This window comes from Theropithecus gelada, chromosome 5, assembly GCF_003255815.1.
Source record: "Theropithecus gelada isolate Dixy chromosome 5, Tgel_1.0, whole genome shotgun sequence".
NCBI classification, from domain to species: Eukaryota; Metazoa; Chordata; class Mammalia; order Primates; family Cercopithecidae; genus Theropithecus; species Theropithecus gelada.
In genome coordinates this window covers 1548182-1571959 of record NC_037672.1, presented here as the reverse complement: position 1 = coordinate 1571959, position 23778 = coordinate 1548182, and the positions used below count along the sequence as shown (strand labels likewise).

The 23778-nt window shown below is 58.4% G+C and overlaps 1 long non-coding RNA gene across 1 annotated transcript; it reads left to right on the top strand.

Moving 5' to 3' along the window:
- Positions 1-9877: 9877 nt before the first annotated feature.
- LOC112625396 lies at positions 9878-15904 on the top strand. The gene is made up of 2 exons (XR_003119581.1): positions 9878-9973; positions 15421-15904. It is a non-coding gene; the product is annotated as an uncharacterized LOC112625396 (long non-coding RNA).
- Positions 15905-23778: the final 7874 nt, after the last annotated feature.

Below are 23778 nucleotides of genomic sequence, written 5' to 3'. Positions count from 1 at the left end.
GCAGGATTGTCAGGGTTGTGCACACTCACTGTACCTTGTAACCGGAGCTGCACATGAGGTGTGTGAGGAGCACATGAGGTGATCATGCAAAGTGCTTGATCCCTGCTGGCATAGACCAGAGATTATTGTCCTCCTGGGAGCAGAGATCAAGCACAGGGAAGCCAGTAAATGGCTTATTCCGCAGGGGAGACGCGAGACTCCTCTGACTAGTGACTTTGACCTTAGGCCTGTGCTGGGTCTAAGATGCGGCCACCTTGCCTCCTGCTGGTCCCACTCTTCTTCATGGGGCAGACCTGGGACCCTGCTTCCTTTGCTTTTCTCCCATCTCTGACTGTCCCCTGCCTGCAGAGGACGCTCCACCTACCTCCTCTTGGTGCTGGTCCCCTCCCCAGTGCACTCTCGACAGCCTCTGGCCCTCCCAGAGAACACGATTCTGCTGGGTCTCTGGCACCCACAGTGTGTTCACCCAGCACACCCATCTCCCTTTGCCATCTCCGAGGACAACTGGGCATTGCCATTTCACTGAGAGTTGACTATCACTTTGTTTTAGGCTCCTAAGAGCTACCAAGCAGTGAATTTGCCCTATCACCCAGGTTCTTGACAGGATGTTAATTCTCATAACTAAGAAAGAGAATTCAAATCAATGCATTCTTGTTCATCCAGGCTGGTCCCTTCATCTGGGACCTAGAAATCCAACCCCAAGGTTTTTCTCTGGATCCTGCCTATATATGTAGCTATGTTTTGGTTTGTTTTGCGTTAGTTGAGACAGGGTCTCGCTCTGTTGCCCAGGTTGGAGTGCAGTGGGGAACATAGTTCACGGCAGACTTGACCTCCTGGGCTCCAGTGATCCTCCTGTCTCATCCTCTTGTGTAGCTAGGACTACAGGTATGCGCCACCACACCTGCCTAATTTTTGTTTTTGTAGAGGTGGGGGGTCTCACCATTTTGCCCAGGCTGGTCTTGAACTCCTGGGCTCAAGAGCTTCTCCCGCCTCAGCCTCCCAAAATGCTGGGATCGCAGGTGTGAACCACTGCACCCGGCCTGTGCCTCTTTTTGCAGCTCTTTCTGTGTATAGCCTCTTTCCTCCCCTACCAGGCCCTCCACCTCCCAGCTAGATCCTGCTGGGATTTAACACTGGCTCTTGTCCTGGCAGCTGGAGATGAGAGGGGGCTACCTCCTGTGGGGCACCTCTTACCCATGGGGGGCAGGTCTGCAGGGTCTTCCACACAATAGACGTGCCAGCTCTTATGAGGGAAGGGGTGACTGCTGCAAGCCCAGCGTTCAGTGTTCAGGGGTCTGGAGGACCACGTCCTCAGGGGCTGACACCCAGATGTTCCATCCCGTGTTCTGTGGTCCCAGCCTTTCCCCAGAGGGGCCCTGACCACCACATAACAGATGTGCCTTGGCTTAGCAGTGCAATGTCTCTGGAGCTCTGGGCTCTAACACTGAGGTCCTCAGTCTGCCACTGCACTCTGGCTGCCCTCCCCCTGAAGGAGATATGGGCCCTGTGAGTTCCCGTGGAGGTCCTTGGCTCTCACTCTCTGCCTGAGTTGCTCACTGCCTCAGTTTCTCATGACTCCTCTGCGGGGGGTCAGCACAGCTCAGCAGGAACCGGCCAACTCCACCATCTTTTTGGGCATCATCTTCCCCATCTTTCAAATGCCTGAGTCATCGCTTCTGCCCTCGTGTCCTCTGGGTATTTTACCAGGTCACCACCAGTGAAATATTTACTTGAAACATTCTCTCCCTGCCAGGACAGTAAACCAAAAGCAATACTGTATCCCTGGGGAAAAGGCAGAGCCACCATCAAAGAATCAGGGGTAGTGATGCCTATCACGTTCCCAGTTTAATTCACGGTTTGGCCTGTGCAGAAGCCAGATGAATCTTGGAGAATGACTGTGGATTATTGTTCACTTAATCAGGAGATCCCTCCAATTGGGCTGCTGCTCCAGATATAGCATCTTTACTGGGGCAAATCAACACAGCCATTGCCTGCTAACGTGAAACTATTGACTTGGCTAATGCCTTTTTCTCCATCTCAGTTTGCAGGAGTTCTTGGAAGCAGCTGGCTTTTACCTGAAAGGGCCAGAAGTATAGCTGCATGGGGATATGACAGCTCTACTCTCTGCTGTGATACTGACTGCAGAAACCCTGATTGTCATGCCATGTTCCACTACTGGACAACATTCTGCTGGTGGCTCGGAGGAGGAGGAATTAGATGTCTTAGTAGACTAGAGGGTGGGAGATCAGCCCCACAGCATCCAGGTGCCTGCCCCTTGAGTAAAGTTTCTTGGAGCTTAGTGGTTTGGAGCATGTCAAATATCCCCCCATGTAAAAGGCAAGCTGATATGACTTGCACCGTGACAAAAAAGGTACAATGCTCTTGAGGGCTTTTTGGATTTCGAAGGCAACATATACCACCTCAGAGGAATCTGCTTTGACCCTTCTACAGAGTCACCCATAAGCTGCTAGATATGAGTGGGGACCACAGCAAGAGAAGGTTCTGCAGCAAGTTAAAGCTCCACTACGAGCCACTCCATCACCTCAGCCTTACAACACTTTAGATTCTGTTAGAGATTGAATGTCTGTGTCCCTCAAGATTTCATATTCTGAAGCCCTGCTATGGTTTGAATATGTCCCCCAAAAGTTCATTTGTTGGAAACAATCCCTTTGCCCTTGTAAATAGATTAATATTGCTATCACAGGAGTGGGTTTATTATCTTGGGAGCGGCTTTTTTTTTTTTTTCTTAAATAAAAGCAAGCTCTTTATGGCTCCCTTTCTCTCGGGTTCTCACCATGGAATGTCCTCCACCATGTTACGGTGCAGCAAGAAGGCCCTCACTAGATGCCAGCACCATGCTCTTGGACTTCCCAGCTTCCAGAACCATGAGCTAAATAAATGTCTTTTCTTTACAAATTACCCAGTCTATGATATTCTGTTATACCCACAGAAAATGGACTAAGACAAACCCTAATTCCCACTGTGGTGGCATTAGGAGATGGGGTCTTTGGGAGATAATCAGGTTTAGATGTGATCATGAGGGTATAGCCCCCATAATTGGATTAGTGCTCTCATAAGAAGAGAGACACCAGAGCACACGCTTGCTCTCTCTCTCTCTCTCTACCATGTGAGGACACAGTGAGAAGGTGGCCTCTGAAAGCCAGGAAGAGAGCCTTCATCAAGTATCAAATCTGCTGGCCCTGTAATCTTGGAATCCAGCCTCCAGAACTGTGAGAAAGAAATATCTTTTGCTTAAGTCCTCCAGTCTCTGGTATTTTGTTATAGCACCTATGCTGACTGAATCTTCAACAACACTCAGAGCATCCATGGCGAAATAAATAAATAAATAAATAAAAGGGACACTATATGGAGCCTTTGCTAAGCACCAGAGGGAAAAATCACAGATATCCAGGGTTTGGGAGCAAATCTATACCCTCTTCTGAAAAGTATTCTTTTTTTTTTTTTTTTTTTTTTTTTTTGAGACGGAGTCTCGCTGTGTCGCCCAGGCTGGAGTGCAGTGGCGCGATCTCGGCTCACTGCAAGCTCCGCCTCCTGGGTTCACGCCATTCTCCTGCCTCAGCCTCCGAGTAGCTGAGACTACAGGCACCTGCCACCGCGCCCGGCTAGTTTTTTGTATTTTTAGTAGAGACGGGGTTTCACAATGTTAGCCAGGATGGTCTCGATCTCCTGACCTCGTGATCCACCCGCCTCAGCCTCCCAAAGTGCTGGGATTACAGGCTTGAGCCACCGCGCCCGGCCTTCTTTTTTTTTTTTTGGAGACGGAGTCTCGCTCTGTCGCCCAGGCTGGACTGCAGTGGCACGATCTTGGCTCACTGCAAGCTCTGCCTCCCGAGTTCACGCCATTCTCCTGCCTCAGCCTCCCAAATAGCTGGGACTACAGGCGCCCGCCACCACGCCTGGCTAATTTTTCGTATTTTTAGTAGAGACGGGGTTTCACCGTGTTAGCCAGGATGGTCTCCATCTCCTGACCTCGTGATCTGCCCACCTCAGCCTCCCAAATTTCTGCAGAGTATTCTTTTGGGAAACAGATTCTCCCTTGCTGCCAGCCTTGGTATAAACTAAACATGTAGCCGTGGGGTATCAGGTGCCCATGTGGCCTGAGCTTCTCACCGTGAACGAGTTACTGTCTGGCTACCTAGCCATAATGCTGAGCGTTCATGGCAGTGATCTACCATAAAGTGGAAATGGCATTTATGAGATGAAGCTTCAGCAGGTGTCCAAAAGGTGTGATTAAGCTGAGCGAGCAGGAGCTCAGACTCCTTAAACACCAGTTCCTCCTGCATGGCTTCCTCTCTCTCAGCCCACGCCCGCATGGTACGCCTGATGACTTGTGGACGGGGGAAGGAATAACCTCTTCGAGCCTGGCTTACAGATGGCTCTGAACTATATGCGGGTGCCGCCCAAAAGGGGACAGCTGCAGCACCGAGCCCCACTCAGGAGTGACACTGAAGGGCAGTGGAAAAGGAAAATGTGCTCAGCGGGCAGAACCGACAGTAGTACATTAGACTGTTTACTCTGCAGTGAGACAGGTCCAGTCTGGTACGGATCTATACTGACTTCTGAGCAGTTGCTTATGTTTGGCTGGATGGCCCAGGATTTGGAATAAACAGGATTGGAAGGTTGGTAACAAGGAAGTTTGGGGAAGAACTATGTACAGAGACCTCCCAAAATGAACACAGATAATGAAGATGCTACACCTGTATTCCACATGAAGGGCTACCAAAGGGTGTCCACTGAAGAGACGTTCTCAATTTTTGGGTGGATGAAATGACACTACCTGTGATGTCTGTCAGCCTCTCGCCCCTGGCAATCCCAGTGCTTGCTCAACAGGTCCATTTACAAGGAGCGTGGTGGCGGTGTGGAGGCTGGGAATGGGCTCGACCTGTCTGCCCAGCCACCACTGCTCAGTGTCTACTCAGCCAACAGCAAAGACTTATAGTGAGTCCCTGATACAGCACCAGGACAAACAGCAGCCATCTGTGGCTGACATTGTCATCTGTCGATGACACTGGAACTCTCCCATCATGGAGGGAGCAAAGACTTGTCCTCACTGAAACGGAGATCTATTCTGGATGTGAATTTGTCTTGTCTGTCCATGATGCTTCTCTGTTGACTTCCAGAATGCCTATCCACCGTAATGGCATTCTTCCAGCATTCTGTGTGGCTGAGGAGATGGTTTCCCAGCAAGTGCAGCAGTGGGCTTGGGCCCATGCAACCAGCTTTTCCTTTCACACCCTCCATCACTGGGAATCAGGTGGCTTCACTGACAGGCAGAATGGTTCATGAAAGGCATAGTTATGGAGTCAACTGAGAGACCACACCCTGAAAAGACGGGATTATCTGAAGGAGTGTGGCTTGTGCTTTGAATCACAGACCGTACATGGTGCTGTCTCCCCACAACCTTATTGAAGGTCAACTTTACAATCTAGTCTTTAAGTAACAGGATAGTCAGTGGGGCTATGAATTTGAGGAGAGATTCTTCCCATATGGATGCAATGACTATGCAGCCTGTGTGTCTTCTCATTTGGGGAAAGACTGAGAACTTCTTTACTGGGATATCATTAGGTGGAAATATGAGTTGTTTTAGGATTGCAAGTGAGTTGAAATGCATGTAGAATGGTGCACGTGGAGGCTGAGCAGGCAGAAGGGTGACTGTGCCATGCTTAGCTCCAAATTCACCCTTCAATACCTGCTCTGTGATGATGGTGGGATTCTCTTCAGCATTTTCCTTTACAGGAGCCTGAGTGAAGCTTCCTCAGCAGAGGGCACTGGAAGGACATTGAAGAGGAAGAGGCCCTTTGGTGGCCCTGGCAGTGGCCCTGTTGGGCAGGGTAGCTGTGTGGGTGGCCCCAAGAGGCTGGTTGGCTCTTGAGGCCCTGTGCCCTCTAGGGGCTCAGCCTCTGTGTCTGATACTGGCAGATTGGGCATCCAGCAGTAGCAGTAGCTGGATCAATGTTGGTTGCAGGAGGCGGAGCCGATGGGCCTGGAGTGGCCTCCATCCCAGCCACCATGGCTGCTCATTCATGACCCCATTGCCAGCTGCCTCCTGCTAGTTGAGTCCTTCTTCCAAGTTGGCTGCTCAGTGGCTCCTCTGTGCAGGTGCTCTCTGGTAAACATCATATGTCAGACAGCTCTTCACTTAGACTTGACGTCCACTCCATGGGCCCACGAGACCTCCTTGACTCTGAGCTTCCAATCTTTTACCCTCCAGGCCCCTGACCACCCAGCCAAACCATTTGTGTACATAGTGACGGGGACATGTTCTGGGAGCTGTGTCATTAGGTGACCCCACTGCTGTGCAAACATCACAGGGTGAACTTGCACAAACCTGGACAGCACAGCCTCCTGCACACCTGGCTGTATGGGGGAGCCTGTTGCTCCCAGGCTGCTCACCTGTACAGTGCGCCACTGTCCTGAACACTGCAGGCAACCGTAACACAGTGAGCATTTGTGTATCTAAACAGAAAAAGTATAGTTAAAATACAGTGCCATAATCTTATGGACCAACATCGTTGGTCTGTTGTTAACTGAAACATCGTTACATGGCTCCTGCCTGTATATTCTAACCCTGGTCCATTTCTCTTTCCACACAAAGTGGATGGCCAGGTTCATTGCCGAAAGATCTGCCCACAGAGCAGGTCTCTCCTCACCACTGCCTGTCAGGGCTACCCCCAGAGGGCTGTTGTGTGGCCCCAGTCCATCTCCTCAGCATCCATGTCCACACACCCAGACTGTGACCCATCTGCGAGTGGAGCTCAGCTTCTCTCCCCCTCCGTCAGCTCCTTGTGGCCCAACATAGCAGGGGCGTCCATGGAGAGTGGTGCCACCGTGGAGAGTCACAGTGAGTGGAGGGTGGCAGGTGCCACTGTGGAGGGTGACACTTAGTGGAGGGTGGCGGGTGCCACCGTGGAGAGTCACAGTGAGTGGAGGGTGGTGTGGTGCCATTGTGGAGGATCACATGGGGCCCAGGCCACCTGCCTGTGTGACTTGTCTTCTTCTTCCATCCTGCCCTTGGCCAACACCGATGCCTGTTTCCATCTTACTGAGGGTTGTTAATGGGCCTATTCGGCTTCCACAGTGATGGCTTGAGCACCATGGGGGGTTGGCGGCCCCAGCTCCCAATGGACACCTCCGACTGGAGGGTCACTTGGAGTCCTTTGGGCTCCATCAGGGCCTGTCCCACCTCAGGACCAGCGTTTCTCTCTGCTGTGAGTGGCATGGCCGTACCTCAGAACTCGCAGCTCTGCCCCTGGGCTTCTCCCGCTGGGGCCTTGTTGCCCATGAGAGACACCCCTCTCCCTGCAGAGCCTGCCTGGCTGTTCAACCCAGACATCAGGCTGCCTGCTCTGCAGACAGAGCTGGTCCTCCCGCACTGGAGGCCGGCAGCCTTCAGTGTCACCTTGTGTGGGTCAGAGCCATTTCCCTGGTATGGGTTCTGCTGCCTCCAGAACCCGGAGAGGCCATGGGGCATGGTGCTTGCTTCCTGGCAGGAACCTCTCCACCAGCCTGGCCCTTCAGTGGCATTCTGGGAAGCGGGCTTGAGATGAGGAGAGCACACAGGACCCTGCTTAGGGAGGCTCTTGGGATTCACATATGTCAAGGCGCAAAGAAGCAGGAGTGGCCGAGGGGAAACCGGGCAGTGATGGGTCCGGGCGTGAGGACTCGAGCCATTTCATCCAGAGCCTGGAGTTGGGGTGGCTCTGCAGAGAGACCCCACTGGGACAGAGTGCCATCATACCCCTCGTCCAGTCCTCGTTGGATGTGGGAGAGGACTGATCTTGGGCCAGGTGGCTATCTGAGGCCGAGGTCAGCCTCCAAGTGGGGTCTCAGCCAGGGCCGCCAGCCTCCTCTTAGTCTTCCCAGCCTGGGTGCAGGGTGGAGGGCCTCCTGTCCACTCTCTCGGGTCTGTATGGGTGGCATACATGGCACTGGCTCACTCCCTGCCCTCCTGGTCTTTCCTCGCGGGCTGATGGTGGTGTGCGTGGCAGGGAGGGGTGTCGCTCATCTGCGTCCAGGAGGAACTCTGTGGACCCTGTCCAGCCCTGCTGGGCAGCATGCCCTGATGGCCGTGGCATGGCTGGAGTATAGGTCCCAGAGCATCTGCCCTGCCACACTGCCCCCGCAGCAGGGACCCTTCTTACCATATCAGTATTAAACGCTGAAATGTTACATGAGAACGGCGTCTCCTTGCTATCCTAAAGCTCATTTCTTGGATTGCTGACAAGGTTCAGCTGTTTGCCATGTGCTGCCTTCAAGTAGTCAAGTAGCTCTGTGTCACTGACGTAAAGAAATTTTGGGTGAGGAGTGATGGCTCACGCCTGTAATCCCAGCACTTTGGGAGGCCAAGGCAGGAGGATCACTTGAGCTCAGGAGTTGGAGGAGGCTGCAGTGAGCTGTGATCACACCACTGCACTCACGCCCGGATGACAGAGCAAGACCCTGCATCGAAAAAAAAAAAAAAAAAAAAAAAAGCCAGGCATGGCGGCTTAAGCCTATAATCCCAGAACTTTGGGAGGGCGAGGAGGGCAGATCACCTGAGGTCAGGAGTTCGAGACCAGCCTGGCCAACATGGCGAAACCCTGTCTCTACTAAAAATATAAAACTTAGCTGGGTGTGGTGGTGGGTGCCTGTAATCCTAGCTACTTGGGAGCCTGGGCAGGAGAATCGCTTGAACCCGGAAGCAGAGGTTTCAATGAGTCGAGATTGTGCCGTTGCACTCCAGCCTGGGCGACAACAGCAAAACTCTTAGAAAAAAGAGTTAGAAAAAAAGAAAAGGAAAAAACCCTGATATTTGGCCTGCTTAGAAACACATACACGCCTTATAAGTCTAATTGTGTTTTGCCAGTAATATTACAGATGTGCAGGACCACGAGGAAGAGAAAATTCAGGTAACAGTTAACATTTAAGAAAATGACTGATTTCTAGAACATTTGGAGGAAATTGGAAACTAAAAATTAGTTTTGTCTTTAACTTCTTCTATAAGGGAGGGGGCGTTATGATGAAAGTCTGGTCTGAGCAACTGGCATGCAAGACCGCAGGAGGCGCGGCCCGGGTGAGGGGCGGGGCCTGGATCGGAGGCGGGGCCCTGAGTGGGAGGTGGGGCCTGGATGGGAGGCGGGGCCTGGGTGAGAGGCAGTGCTGGGTGGGAGGCGGGGTCCTGAGTGGAGGCGGGGCCTGGGTGAGAGGCGGTGCCTGGGTGGGAGGCGGGGCCCTGAGTGGAAGCCGTGGCCCAGGTTAGAGGCGGGACCTGGGTGGGAGTCGGGGCCTGGGTGAGAGGCGGGGCCCTGAGTGGAGGTGGGCCCTGGGTGAGGGGCGGGGCCCTGGGAGGGAGGCGGGGCCTTAAGTGGGAGGCGGGACCTGGACGGGAGGCAGGACCTGGGTAGGAGGCAGGGTTCGGGCAGGAGGCGGGTCCCTGGGCGGGAGGCAGGACCCTGAGTGGGAGGCGTGGCCTGGGCGGGAGGCGTGGCCCTGAGTTGGGGGTAGGACCTGGGCAGGAGGCAGGGCTTGGGCGGGAGGTGGGGCCCGAGGTGGGAGGCGGGGCCCAGGGCCGGAGGCGGGGCCCGGCGCCCTGGTGGTGTGCGGTGGGCAGGAGGCGGGTGGGGTCTGGGGCTCCGTGCTTCCCGCCCCGAGGATACTTTCTCCCTAGCTTGTAGTGCCGTCCGGTTCTGCCCAGTCCTTAGATCTCAGCTCTGAGCTGCCCTCACAGCCCTGCACATCTTTTCTGGCCACACCGGTGGCCCGCGGGGTTCTGGCTGCTTCTGTCTCGCGGTATTGGCCTCCCTGACTGGCCGCGGGTGTGGGGCGCCGTGGGCGGGGTCCCCGGGGCGAGGCTGTCCGGCCTCCGCGGTTGGTTCGGCGCCCGCGGGGCTGCAGCTCCCGGCTCGCACTCCATCATCGACGGATGACAGCAGGAACGGTGGGAGTTCATTACAGGGACCATGAATTGTTGGAGGTAATTTAGATTACAATTTAAAGTTTAATTTAAAAATCTATCAACAAATGTGAAAGTACTGGAGGAACATTTTAAAATGCACTTTAATCTCACCAGCACAAATAGCTTCTCGGGGCTCTAAACATCATCACCTGGAAAAACAGTAAAACTTTACTGCATCTTTAATTAAATTACAAACACAAAGGATAATTAACTTTTTTATTTTTATTTTATTCGTGCCATTGTTTCTCCTCCGAGTCAATATCTTCCGGCTGCAGGAGCGGCTGTTATGAGGAAGTTTACGGCGAGGCCTGATGGGTGGATGCCCCGGGGCGGATGCTCGGCCCATGCGCCCTCCTTGCGGGCCCCGCAGCGCTGGGGCCGCGCCCCTTTCTGTCCCCACAGCGCGAACACTCCTGGCTAGCCTGTGGAGGGAGGCGCCCTGGGGACACGCGTGGCCGTGGCTTGCGGGTGTCGCGTGTGCTCACCTCCGACCGGTTCTGGGCGTTCTGAGTCGTAACTCACTCACGCCCCGCAGCGGCCCTGGGAGGCAGCCCCATCCCCTTTTACAGGCGGGGAAGCAGAGGCTCAGAGAGGTCGGGCCATCAGCCCTGGTCACACAGCGGCTGCGTCACCGGCGGACTCGAGCCTGGCCCCACCCGTGCGCGTTGCACTTCTGGGGGCTGGGCTGCGACTCAAGTCCCCTCTCCAGGACGCGGGGCTAGGACAAAGGGGCGAGTGCGGAGGGCGGGGGGGTGGCGCAGGCGCCCACGCAGGGGCTTGGTACCTAAAAGCGACATGCCGGTCCCCATGGGGGAGTGGACCGTGGGGGCCCGAGGGCGGCCGGGGTGGGGGGGCCTTCCCCGTGGGCCGTGGGAGCAGCGGCAGGGCCGAGCCGAGGCCACCAGGGGGCGCCCTTCAGGCGCGGGCGGGGCCGGGGGCCGGGGGCCGGGGCGCTGGCTGGGACCCTCGGGCGGGGACGGCGGCTCGGGGCGGGGGGCGCACCAGCGCTGGGGGGCAGGGGCCTGGCGGGAGCCCCTGGAGGCGCAGCCCCCTCTGGGTTGGTCGGATTCGGGAGGGCTCGGGAGGGGCGTCCAGCAGCGCTGGGTAGGGGACCTCGACTCCGGCCTGGAGGGCGGGGCGGGACTATGGGGGGAGCACCCCGGCTCTGCGCCTGCGGGGTGGGGGGTCTAGGGGTGTCGCAGCCGGGCCGCGCCCTTTCCTGCCCGCCCCGCCTCCAGAGGTAACCCCTCCCCTCCCCTTCTTCTCTCACCTCCCCCTCTTCTCTCCCCTCCTCCGCCCCTTCCCTGCCCTCCCTTCCCTTCCCCGGTGACGGTGGGAGCCTTGGTTTGCTCCTTGCCTCCTCCAAGCCGAGCCTCGTTGCCTCGTCTGCAGAGGGCGGTTCTGGGTAGGGAGGTCGCAACCTCGTAGGTATGCGTGGAGGGCGGGGCGCTTCCCACGAGGACCTGCAGAGTCTGGTGGGTCTGTCGTGCTCACGACAAATCTTCTGCCCCCAGCAAGGCCCGTGTGATGCCCTCTCCCCTCACCTCCTACCCCCACACGTTCCTGCAGAGCTTCCAGGCCACACCGACTCTCACGCCCACACTCTGCGCCCTTCTGCACACCGGGTGCGGGCACTAGCGCACGCACCGCCGTCCCCAAGGCTCGTTGGCCCCTCCTGCCTGGCACGCCCGCCCCTGGCAGTTGCCTGCAGACGGGGCGCAGGCCACACGGAGTGTTCAGTTTTAGTGCGGTGGCTGCTTAATTATTGGTTAATCTAGCAATTTAGCATGCTTCATTTAATTCTAATTAGGAGAATTAATAGGCAGGGAATAGCGATTTCAATAGACTGGCACAAAACAAAACCTAGCCTGGACATCGTGCCGGTCTGGAGGCCGTGTCCAGGCTTGGGGTGGGCTCTGGGGGTGTTGGCAACCAGGACTGCAGACCTTCCCAGACGCCTGAAGGTCGTGGCGGGGGAGGGCACTCAGGGCGGGCAGGAATCGCGCTGTGGCTGCTCACCGCGGCCTGCAAGGGCAGCCGGGCCAAGGGCATGGGGAGCATCCCCGGCCAGCACCCCCGCAGCCCCCCACCTGCACCCCTGCAGCCCCTCACCTGCAGCCCCCCACCCGCAGCCGCGCCACTGCCTGGCACGGCAGAGCCTGTGTTTGTCTCTGCTCATGATCGGCTCCCTGACAAGGCCCCGACATTGGACAAGGCTGTTCCTCTAATTAAGGGTGCTAATTGAATTAAATGGCCGCGGTAATGAGCAGATGAGCGGCATAAAAAGTACAGAGTCAGATAGGCCAATTAACAAGAGCGCCGCGCATAATTATAACATTGGAAATACATGCAGCTCGCTCCAACATTGTTAATTGTTACCGGGGGATTTATGGTAATTGGCCCACAACAGGCAGTCGGGGAACCTGCCCAGGGCTGGTAATTAAAAAAATGATATTCTACACAAATGCCGGATGGCCTAATTAGGCCTTGATTTACATAAAGGCCTGTGAGGAGGTGCTGGGCACCTCACCGCTGCTGCTGGGGCCACTCTGGCCAGCAGTCCACCAGGTGAGGCCAGCAGGCAGGAGCCCCCACAACACCCCACACCCTGTGGCCACGGGAGCTGCTGGTGTCCAGGCTCCGTCTGCTGGTGGGGTCCCCATGGCCATCCCTGAGCACTGAGCACAGGCCCTGCCTCTGTCTGGGAGACCTCCACGGCCCAAGGCCACCTTCCCCTGGGTTCGCCACTGTCCTGGGGGGCAAGTCCATCCATCCAGCACATGGCCCCCTTTACTCTCCCTGTGTGCTCCCCTCCTGCAGTGTCCCAGTGAGTGTGCCTGGCCAATGTCCTGGGCGCATGGTCAGGCAGGTGATCTGGGTCCAGCCCTCCCCTACCACGAGGACAGCCTCAGACCCAACGCCCCTGGTGCGGGAAGTGCCCCTGCCCCCACCGTACCCACTCAGTTGCCTCAGAGAAGCCCGGAACACTACCAGACGCACAGAGGGCTGGAGGGAGGGAGGAGCTGGGAACAGTGTGCAGTGTGGGAGAGAGGGGCAGGGGCACCCTTGGAAGGCAGAGAGGAGGCCAGCTAAGCTCTGACTCATCCCTTGGTCTGATTTACCCCCCTCCCTCAAGGAGGCTGCCCTGCCCCCCATTTTACAGAGTTGGGAAGTGAAGTCTTATGTCTGGCAAACTAGGCCCAACTCTCCGGGCTTCCACCACAGCCCGTCTCCTCTCCAGGGGCTGTCCCCAGGGGCCAGCATGGTGCCAGGCATCTCCAGAATGTGGACCCCTGCCGGCCCCATGCCCCAGTCCCAGCAGGGGCACAGTCCCAGCCGCCCCTGCGGCATCCCCGGCCCGCCTGCCGCCGCCACCTCTTCGACTTTCTCAAGCAGATTTACCGTAACGTTCACACTCTGAACAGAAAACTCTGCCTCATTTACAAATGTAATTTCAATTGAGGGTAGTTTTCCAATCTCCTTTCATTTGAGTCCCAATTGAGCCCCTTCTCGCGGTGCTGATGGCATGATTAGACAGTGTGCGCGCCGAGGCAGATTAGTCAAGCGCGGCCCTGTAAATTGGGAAGGATGTTTTATCAGGACACGTCGCTGCACTGCAGGCAGCTGTGGGGTGCTCTGCGCTGTCCCCTCAAATCACAGTTATGGAATAATTTAGCCCGCGATTCTCTGCGATTACTGCCGCCACTGATCATGCTGTCACTTTCCGAGTGAGCACTTCATCCTGCGTTTATTCATGCCAGATCTGTTTTGCTTTCGTAATGAGCACATATTACCCCGGCACAAAGAGGATGAAGGCGGCCGCGTGATAGATAGGCGTGAGATTAAATGGGATCTTTATGACTTCTGCAGCCATCAGTTCTGACTGTGTGATAAGACGCGTCGACTAGGGCCCTGATTTGCTCTTTATTGGAGCCAATATTAGCATGCGCTCACCAGTGCACGGGCTGATCAAACCCACTTAAGGTGGACTCACCGCATAGGGCCAGCTGCAGATGCTGCTGGGATAGCCAGGAGGGAGGCTGCAGCCCACAGCCGGGCAGGTGGGGGATGGTGTGGAATTCTCACACTGCCCTGAGGCCACTTCACCCTGGGTGGCTGCAGGGGGTCCCGGGGGTGAGGTGCCCCTGGTGACCCCGGGCACAGTGGGCTGTCCTGTATGCCTGGGTCTCAGGGTGGCCCTCTCCTTTCCCACCCCTTACCAGGCTGCCAAGAACGATGACTCCCCCAGCCCTTTCTGGGGACCCAGCAGCCTCCTCATCGTGTCCCCAGCTCCTGCTCTCTGGCAAGGAGGGAGACTGGCTTGTTTAGGAGGGGTGCCAGGCCATTTCCTGGGTGGGGGCAGTGTCCAGCACCTTCCTCTTCCGCTCGGTATCATGGAGACCCCTCCCTCCTCCTGCTGGACAGCCGCCACCTGTACTCAGCTTCGGGCAAGGCGCTCCCCATCCTGCCTCTCTATCTTCCTGCCATACCTTCAGCAACCCCCTGGACAGCCCCTCTCCCAGGCCACCCCTCTGTCAGGGGCACTGCTTGTGCCTATCACTGCCTTTCTTTCCCCTGGTGTGGCCCCTGCCAGACCGCAGCCATCTCCCCTGTCAAAGTCCCCTGCAGCTCAGATTGGATGATGCCAAGTGCAGCCCAGGGCGTGCAACTCGGGTGCAGGGTGGGATGGGGTAAGACTAGGGGCCAGAGAGACTCGGGGTGTGGCGGAGTCCTGGACCTGAGTCCACACAGCGTCCCATCCTGTGGCTGCGCTTTCTCCTGAAGGGGCTCCAGCCCTCCCCAGGGGCTGCAAGCCCAGCTGGTTGTGCCCCATGCAGTCAGCCCTGCCGGGCGGCCCCCAGCTGCCTTTTCCCCCAGCAGGGCATGGGCAGGCAGTGGGCACTCAGGGGGTAGCTGGCTTGCTGCACTCTGTCCTCTTCGTGGGCAGATGGGACCCCTTCACTGCGTGGGGACTGGGCTGCTCTCACGTGCCTTTAGAGGTGCAGGTCGCTTCTGTGGCCCCCTTCTGTGAAGGGCCTGTCACTCATCCACCTGGCACATTTTTAACCTCAGTGTCATGTGTTGACACCGAGGGAGGCAGAGACCATGAAAGCTCATCATAGCCGAGGAGTTCGGGCAGCTAGTCCATCTGGGGAGGCCCAGCAGCCTGGCACACAGGGCGTGGGCCCTCCTGCCAGACGCAAGCTGAGCCTGCCACCCGCTGACCACCAGCCGTCCAGCCAGCCCCACTCACTGGCTCCAGGCCCTCCTCCTGCACCTGCCCAGGCCTTGCCTGTCTCAGGGGAGCCCGTGTCTGCAAGGCCCCACAGGAGGGGCTGGGACGGAATGGGGCTGAGGGTCCCTTGAAATGATCCCTCGGCTGAGGGCCACAGAGGAAGAGGGGTGTGGGGGCACCAGAGACCATCTGTGTTTTGGAAGAACGTCTTTTCCAACCTTCCTCACAGAGGAATCCGAAGAAACATGCTGGATGTCCCCGGAGGAGGAGCTGAACCCATGTGAGGGGGGGCTTCACTGACTCTCCCCACACACAGGGCACCGGGGAGAGCAGCCACATGACTGGCGGGCTGGGGCTTTTGCCCCTGATGGGAGGGGATGAGGAGGGCACCGGTCTGGCCCTGAGACAACCCCCAGACCAGCCCCGACTGGGACACTCTGCAGGATGTCAAGCAGCGCCCCCCAAAGCTGTCAAGGCCATCCTAGACCAGCGGGGCCTCAGGAGATGGTGCAGAGTCCCGGACCAGACAAAGGGCACTGGGAAAGCAGGAGCCCGAAGGAAGGCTGGAATTCAGGGAAGAGCCACGTGCCAGGCTGTGACGAAGGTGACAAGATGAAACACTGACGGGGGCGGGGGAGGCATCCGAACTCTATGCGCTACCTTTGCACTACTCTGTAAATCTAAAATTATTCAGAAGTGAAAGTTAAAAATCACTCTGGCTCTGGTGTGCAGTGTGGCTGCTGGGAGGGGGTGAAGAGCTGGGGATGAGGGAGAAGCTGGGATGAGGGAGGAGCTGAGGGCGAGGGAGGAGCTGAGATGAGGGAGGAGCTGAGGGTGAGGGGGAGCTGAGGATGGCCGGAGCTGGGAGGGAGAAGCTGGGGATGAGGAGGAACTGCAGTGAGGGAGAAGCTGGGAATTGGGGAGGAGCTGAAATGAGGGAGCAGCTGGGATATGGGAGGATCTGGGAATAGGAAGGAGTTGGAAATGAGGGAGATGTTGGGATGAGGGAGAAGCTGGGGATTGGAGAGGATCTGGGGATGAGTGAGGACCTGAGGGAGGAGCTGGGGATGAGGGAGTGGCTAGAATGAGGGAGGAGCTGGGAAAAAGGAGGAACTGGGATGAGGGAGGAGCTGGGGAAAAAGAGGAGCTGGGATGAGAGAGAAGCCAGGAAGAGGGAGGAGTTGGGAATGAAGAAGGATCTAAAATGAAGGAAGAGTTGGGATGAGGGAGAAGCTGAAGGGGCGGGAGGTGTGGAGAGACATTTTAGAGGTGGGAGGCTGTGTGTGTGTGTGTGTGTGTGTGTGTGTGTGTTTGAATGTGTGAGGGTGAATATGTGAATGTGAGTCACTGTGTGTGAATGTGGGTGTAAATGTGAATGTGTGTGTGCGAATGTGTGTGTGTGAATGTGGGTGTAAATGCAAATGTGTGTGAATGAATATGAGTGAATGTGAGAACAAATGTGTGTGAAAGTGAATTGTGTGAATGTGGGTGTGTGAATGTGAATGAATGTGTGAATGTGAGTGAATGAATATGTGTGTGTATGAGTGTGCAAGTGAATGTATGTGAATGTGTGTGTACATGTGAGTGTGTGTGAGAGCAGTTTTGCGACTGGACAGTGTGTGCATGTGTGCGTAGGATGTTCTGTGTACGTGTGCAGGGTCCTCACCTGCCTCTACAGTGGCGTGTGTGTGTGTGTCTGGACAGTGTGTGCATGTGCGCGTAGGATGTTCTGTGTGTGTGTGCAGGGCCCTCCACCTGCCTCCACAGTAGGGTGTGTGTGTGTGTGTCTGGACAGTGTGTATATGTGAGCGTAGGATGTTCTGTGTGTGTGTGCAGAGCCCTCCACCTGCCTCCACGGTGGGGGAGGGTGTGTGTGTGTCTGGACGGTGTGTGCATGTGAGCATAGGATGTTCGGTGTGACTGCGTGTGCAGGAGCCTCACCTGCCTCCACAGTGGCTTGGCCACACCTTTTCACAGCCGAGGAAGCTGCAGGGCAGGAGTCAGGATTGGTGGTGTCATCTGCCTGTCCGCTGAGCCCCTCCCACCCTCCTGCTCCCACCGACACCCACCTGGCTTCTGCCACAGGTGGCTCACTCTTTGTGATTTTTGGGTCTGCAGCCCCCTTTCCCCAACCAAGCCATGGATGTCCCCCAGCTGTCCCCACAGGAGTGTGGTGAGGGTCTGCGGGTCTACACGGAGCCCTAGCTGGGACACCTGCCTTGGATGCTGGGTGGGGGTTCCGTGCCTCCTGCAGGCCCCCCCAACCTCTCCCTTATCGGAGCTGCTGAGTGCTCCAGACTCCCCCACCCACCGCCCTTAATAGAAACCCATAAATATCTCTACTTGCTAATTTAAAAAGAGACCGGCTGTTTATGAGCACCCCAAGAATGACATTTATGGGCCTGAAGGTAAGTGATTATTGACAGTAGACAAAGGCCTGGAGTGGAGGAGCCGGCCCATTCACTCGAGGAGATAAGGCGAGTGTTTCGCTTTCTCATGCTAATTTCAAACCTGAACTGTACACATTAGAGCAGGGAGGACTTCCCTTTCTTTTCATCTTAAATGTCACTACAAAGTGCTGGGATCCCAGGAAAGAGATGCCCGGACGACGCTCCCCTGCTGGGGGCGCCGGGGTGTCGCTGTGGTGGGGCTGGGATGGGGGACCAGGCTGAGAACTCAGGGTGTGGGAGGCGCCAGGGTGCGGGGGTCTTGTCTCCTCCAGGTGTCACAGCGCCTGACCCCACAGCTCAGCTCCCAGGCAGAGCGGCCAGGGACCCACCGTCTTCCCATCTCACCAGGCCTCAGCCCACCGAGTGCTTAAGAGAAAAACGGGATTCAATGTGTGTGTTTCTGTGCCAGTTTATTCCATGTGTGTTGGGAGCTGCTGCAGGCACACTTTTTCCAGGGCGAGGAAAATGGGGGTGGCTGCTGCCCAGAGAAAGGCGGGGCAGCCCAGAGAGCAGCTTTCCACCTCCTTGCACAATGCACTCGTTACACTCTCCCTTCGCCCGTCCAGGGTCAGGGCTCCACGAGGAGCAGGAAGTCACCCCCAAGCGCCTTGCTGAGGAGGCCCTTCTGCCTCGTGGGGCTGTGGCAATGAAGAGCACACTTGGACCCAAAGGACAGAGCACTCAGGGCAGCGAGCACAAGGCCTCGATTCCAGGGACACCTTCCTCCTGCCAGCGCCAGGACCTGGAGATGTTCTCGCCCTGGCAGCACTGGCACCTGGCACCAGGCACCGAGCCCAGTGCCAGGCACATGGAGGGTGCTCAGCCCACCCTGGCCAGGCCACTTCCTTTGTCCCCTCTGGATCCCTGTGTTTGTTGAGTGGCTGAATGACCTACTCTGTGTGATGTCTGAGGACTGAGCCACCCCTTCCGCTAAACACTCTATCCGCACACTTCCAGGCGTGAGTAAGGAATTCTGCGCCCTTGCACCCTCTTCCTACACAGGGACCCCCCCAACAGGTGTCCAGAACCCAAAGTTCTGTGGCCTAAGGAACCCTGCTAGATAAGCCACAAGGTCAATATCCCCGCCTGTCAGTGTCAGGAGCCCCTGGAGTGGGGTTGTGAGCACCAGGCAGATCTGCTGAGGATCTGAGCGGATTCCTCAGCCAGGTGCATCTAAGGGCATCTGCCAGCTGCAAGCCAGCCATGCGCCCCCTACGCAGGTGTCTTAGAGGCGTTGTGAGCCCCAGACAGTGCCCCAGAGCTGGGCTGTGTCCAGGGTTCTGCCTTCCCCCTGGCATGTTCCCTGCAACTTCATTTCGGCCCCAAAGTCTCCCCAAGAAAAGCAACGCCATTGCGTTGCTGTGTGAAGCCGGGGGCCTGGGGGGCCTCGCGGTGGGTGAGGCCGGCCTCACGACTCAGCTCCACAAAGGGCTCCTACCTCGTTCTGCCGCTGCCCCACCTTTCCTCCCCCACAGGCAAGGACAGGGCAGGAGGGGACGCCCTGCACGAGAGGAGCTGCTCAGTGCTGCCATCCTAGCCCTGCCGCTGGTTCTGGCCTTGTTCTCCTCGCACAACAGGCCCAGCCTCTCTTCATGGGCCTTTTCCTGCCTTTGCCCACACACCCCTGGGATCCAGGGTCATCTGAGCCAAAAGGCCTTCAAGGTCATCTAAGGTTATCCAGGTCCTCCTGGACCACAGCACCCCAAACTCCCCTGAGCTCCCCAGAGGGCTGCCCAGCCTCTGAGAAACACGGGGGAGAGCCCGCTGCAGCCCGCTGCGCATCCTGCAGACTCAGAGCCAGAGGTCGGAGAGACCAGGCAGGCTGTGGGGAGCTGGGCCCTGCCCCGTGCCCTGCAGGCTCCCCAGGACACACCGCCCTTAGCTCCTACAGACCCACGGCCACACAGGAGCCCCAGGACCAACCAGCTCAGCCTACCCGAGACCTCGAAGGCCGGGCAGCAGCTTGCCGGGCCTGTGCCGGGAGGGTCCGCCCGGGGCTGCTGTCCATGTTCCAGCTGTGTGGCGCAGCCCACAGCCCCCATGGGGCTCCTGAGAAAGCCTGCCCTGGTGGCTGCCGCGGCCCTCCCAGCCTCTGGAGGACCCCAGGGCCTGGCGTTTCTAATGTCCCTCAGAGCTGGTTCGCGTGGGCGTTCTCAGGCAGCTGGAAAATTGAAGGGCTCGCTGGGGCGCCCTGGGAAGTGTGTGGCCGCTCCCTTCTCTTTCGTCCATTTCCCCTCAAACAACTTCCCGGGAAATGGACGCGGATGCCTCTGACAGTGGATGATGGATGGTGCCGCACAGCCTGCCCGGGAGAGCGCCATGGGGCTGCGGGTGGGAGGCGGTGCGGGTGGGGTGGGCCGGCCGCCCCAGGCTGTCTGTGGGCTGCATGGGAGAGGGTGCAGATGGGATGGGGGCGCTGCTGGAGGAACGACCCGCAGAATGAGCTGTGCAGTCGCGGCGAGTGGGCCCTCCGGACACTTGCTGTGGGGAGACTCCTGGCTGGCTTGGACCCTGCCCCGTTCTCCAGCCGGAGACCCAGCCCGCTCATCATCTCACCAGGCATCGGCTTCCTCATCTGTAAAATGGGCCTGTGCTGGCCCTGCCCGGTGGCGGCGTGAGCTCCGGGAGGTGCTGCTGAGCTGGGGCCTGGTGCACAGAAGGCAGCTCCGCGGGGGCTGCGCTGGTCACTGGGAGGCCTCAGGGTGTGCGGGCCGGGCCCGCTCTGGCTGGGAGACTTCCACCTTAAGGTGTGAGGAGCCCTCCGTGGCCGAGCTCCCCTCCGCCCCCGCCGCCCTGGTGACAAATACTAATGTCTAAATCAGCAGCCGCAGGCCGCCGCCTGCCGTGTTCTTTGCTGAAATGTCACCTGTTCCTATCTAACGATTTGCATAATGCAAACCTTCTCACTCGTAAAATACAGATTAAGAGGGGAAGCCAGAGTCATTCTGGAACCAGGGAGCCATTTCAAAGGGAACGAGGAGGGAGGCCTGGGAGGCGCGGTGCTCTTAACCCCGTCCCTGCCGGCCCTGCCTGCGCCTCCACAGCCGGTCTGGCCCGACACACTGGGGCTGAGCTGGGGTGGAGGTTGACCCCGTGATGCTGGGCAGGTCCAAGACGTGGGTGGGGGAGGGATGCTGCCCAGCCCTTCCCCTGACCACACGTGTGTCCTCCATCCCCCTGCACCTTCCACCCATGTGTGGAGGGAAGCTGGATGGGCCGGGGGCCCTGGGCTGGGACTGTTCCTATGGTAGGTCCTTGGGGGCCTTTGGGACTGTCCTGGCCCCAGGTGTTTTAAAGATTTGGCCCTAGGCTGAGGAGGGACTCTGAGCCCAAGTCATGATTAGGGGTTTCTCCAACCCCCCAAATCTGACTGGGTGTGTGGCCTCAGAAGAGGGGGAGCAGGTGCTGAAGAGAGAGGAGATCCCAGGACTCTGCTGGGCACAGGGGGCGTGGCCAGGGCCACCCCTTCAGCCTGGGTTGTGGGGCCATGGCCAACTTTTGGGCTGGAGGAGGGGGCAGAGGGTCCTGAAGGTCCCCAGGCGCTGTCTCTGGTGGGGGATGGCGGGAGACAGGGCTGCTGCCGGGGGTGGGAGGGGAGCTCAGAGGATGGGGTCTGTCTTCCGGCAGGAGGTGAGGCTGCTCCCCGCCCTGCGAAGCGAGGAGTGGGTGGGCCTCACGCAGCTCCAGGTCCTTCATGCTGCAAGGCCAGCGCCCGCTCGCCGGTCCTGAACCTTCCCCCCTCCCTCTCCCTCCACTGGTCTGCCCTCCACCGGTCCCGGGTACCACCAGCCCTGCCCCTCCAGCTGCCTTGGGAGGGGCTGGGCTCTGGCAGGGTTCTGGGGAAAGGTGCTGCACACATGTGCAGGTCTGAGCCCTGCGGGGTGGGATGCCGTGAAACCTGGGACTGCAGCAGACTGAAGGTGGACCCAGAGCGGCACCAAGGACAGGGAGGCCCCGATGTCTAAAGGGTCAGGAGGAGAGGCCAGAGCCGAGGCTGCAGCAGATGTGGAAGGGCAGTGGGTGCCTGACCTGATGGGGGTGGGGGGGGCCCCGGTCCAGCCCCTGCTCCAGGAGGGTCACAAAGGAGGGGCTGACTTACAGGCTTTCCCTGAGGAGAAGAGAGATCTGGGCCTGGACCTCCCCTAGAGCCCCCCTCTGTGACTCCACCCACAGGGAGCCCTGCTCACCTGGAGCTACACCCAACCTGTGACTCCCCCCAAAACCACACCCACCGAAGCCGCACCCACCTGGAGCTCCCGCTCCACCCGGAATCACACCCACCTAGAACCACACCCACCTGTGACTCCACCCACATCCCCGCCCACCTGGGGCCCCGCCCCACCCAGAGTCCCGCCGGCCGGAATGCTTTGCATCTGGAGCCTTGCCCCTCTGCCTGCCCTGCAGCTTTCCTCTGATCATGGTCCTGGGGAGTCTGGATTTACCAGCTCCCAGCATTCATCTACCCTTTCCCTCACCTCTCCCGGGAGAGTGGACGCCTGGCAGCCTTCCCTGGTGCTCCCAGGCGCCCTGGCATTCTCATCTCCGCATTGGCAGCGCTGCGGCTTTAGCGGTGGCTCTGCGGGCCCGCTTGGTGCCGCGTCCATATCAGCTCGGGAAGCGCTGGCAGCCCTGCGGTTGGTTCCACCCTCTTCTTGGCGGGCTCCAGCACAGATGGCATCTGTGTCTGATGCCCACGAGACAAAATCCGGACTACCCGTGGGCTCCGCAGAGCCTCCCCCTCTGCAGGTGGGGCTCCTGCCTCCCCCCCGGGGACGAAGGGGATCACTGTCCTGGATCTGAGGTCCTTCCCAGGGCTGTGGGACCTCAGGCTGTCCCAGCACCTCTACAGCAGTCCCTAGGGACAGGTGGAGGAGGCTGGTGTGCACACACGTGACCCAGTGTGCTGGCTTCTCTGTACTTGGAGAGCCCAGTTCTGCCCCTCCGCTGGATGCTTTCTGTGGGCAGCAGGTGAGCCGTCTGTCCCCATGGGGCACTTGCGGGGCCACACTCTCGCTCTGCCCAGGCCTGTGGACATCCTGAAGCTGGCTTCAGCAGTCTCACTGGACACCAAGAACAATATTCCTAAACCTGGGTTCAGGAATGTCTAGCCATGGGGTGATTAGGTTGAGCCACAGCCAACCCGCCTGCAGGGGCTTGATTTATGGCCAAGAGACTGAGAAGGCCCCCTGCAGGGTCTTCACCCCACAAGGCCAGGGCCAGGCCTGGGACCCCAGGATCCCACCCACATAGAGGCCTCTGTCCTCTCCAGGGGCAACCTCACCTGTGTGGGCATGTCCCCACCTGCAGGGGATGCTAAACCTTGCTAAACCTTGGGGCAAGTCTGAGGCCCCAAATGACGCCCCCCACCCCCATTTCTGGCCCAGCTGAGCAATGACCCAGTCTGGCTCTGAGCTGATGGCTCTGGGAGACCGCTGAGGAGCAGGGCTGTTGAGTGGCTTTCATGCCTAGAGCTGCTGTCACTGACTGCCCTGACCTCTCTCGAGGCTGACGGGCCGTGGGGTTTTCCAGTCTGAGCTTGCAGGGGAGTGGCCTTGGGGGTGGGCAGAGGTGAGGGCGAGGGAAAGGCTGTGAGCAGCCGCGTGGGGCTGGGCCCCTCACTGCTCGTCCATCATTTACCCGCCTTGCCAGAGGGGCCCAGCCTTGGCAAGGTCAGGGTCCTGCCTACCAAAAGCAGATGTTCTGGGGACTCTGACCTGCAACCAGACGGCTGCCGAGAGGCCCCCAACACGGAGGCCCAGAGAACAGCCAAGGATGGCCCCACGTGGGACCCAGGGAGCAAGGCCCAGGGTCCCCAGGACTAGGAGGCCTTGGACAGGGCTTGGCCCCAGCTGGGGAAGATGATGCCAGCTCAGCTCCGAGAGGGACGCCAGGTGCAGGAGGCTGTAGAGCTTGGCTGCCGAGGGCTCTGCATCAGCAAGCAGGCCTGGCGTGCTGGGGAGCTGAGGGGCAGGGGGAGCGCCTTTGAGGGCCCCCAGCCCAGCTGGCTGCATCTGCAGTCTCCCCCGTCCTGCCCCTCACTCTGGCCTCTTCAGACCACTGACCCCACAGGGCCCCCTCCTCAGCCATCAGCAAAGACAGGCTGGTCCCGCTCCTTTAAGCACCTTGCCCTGACCTGC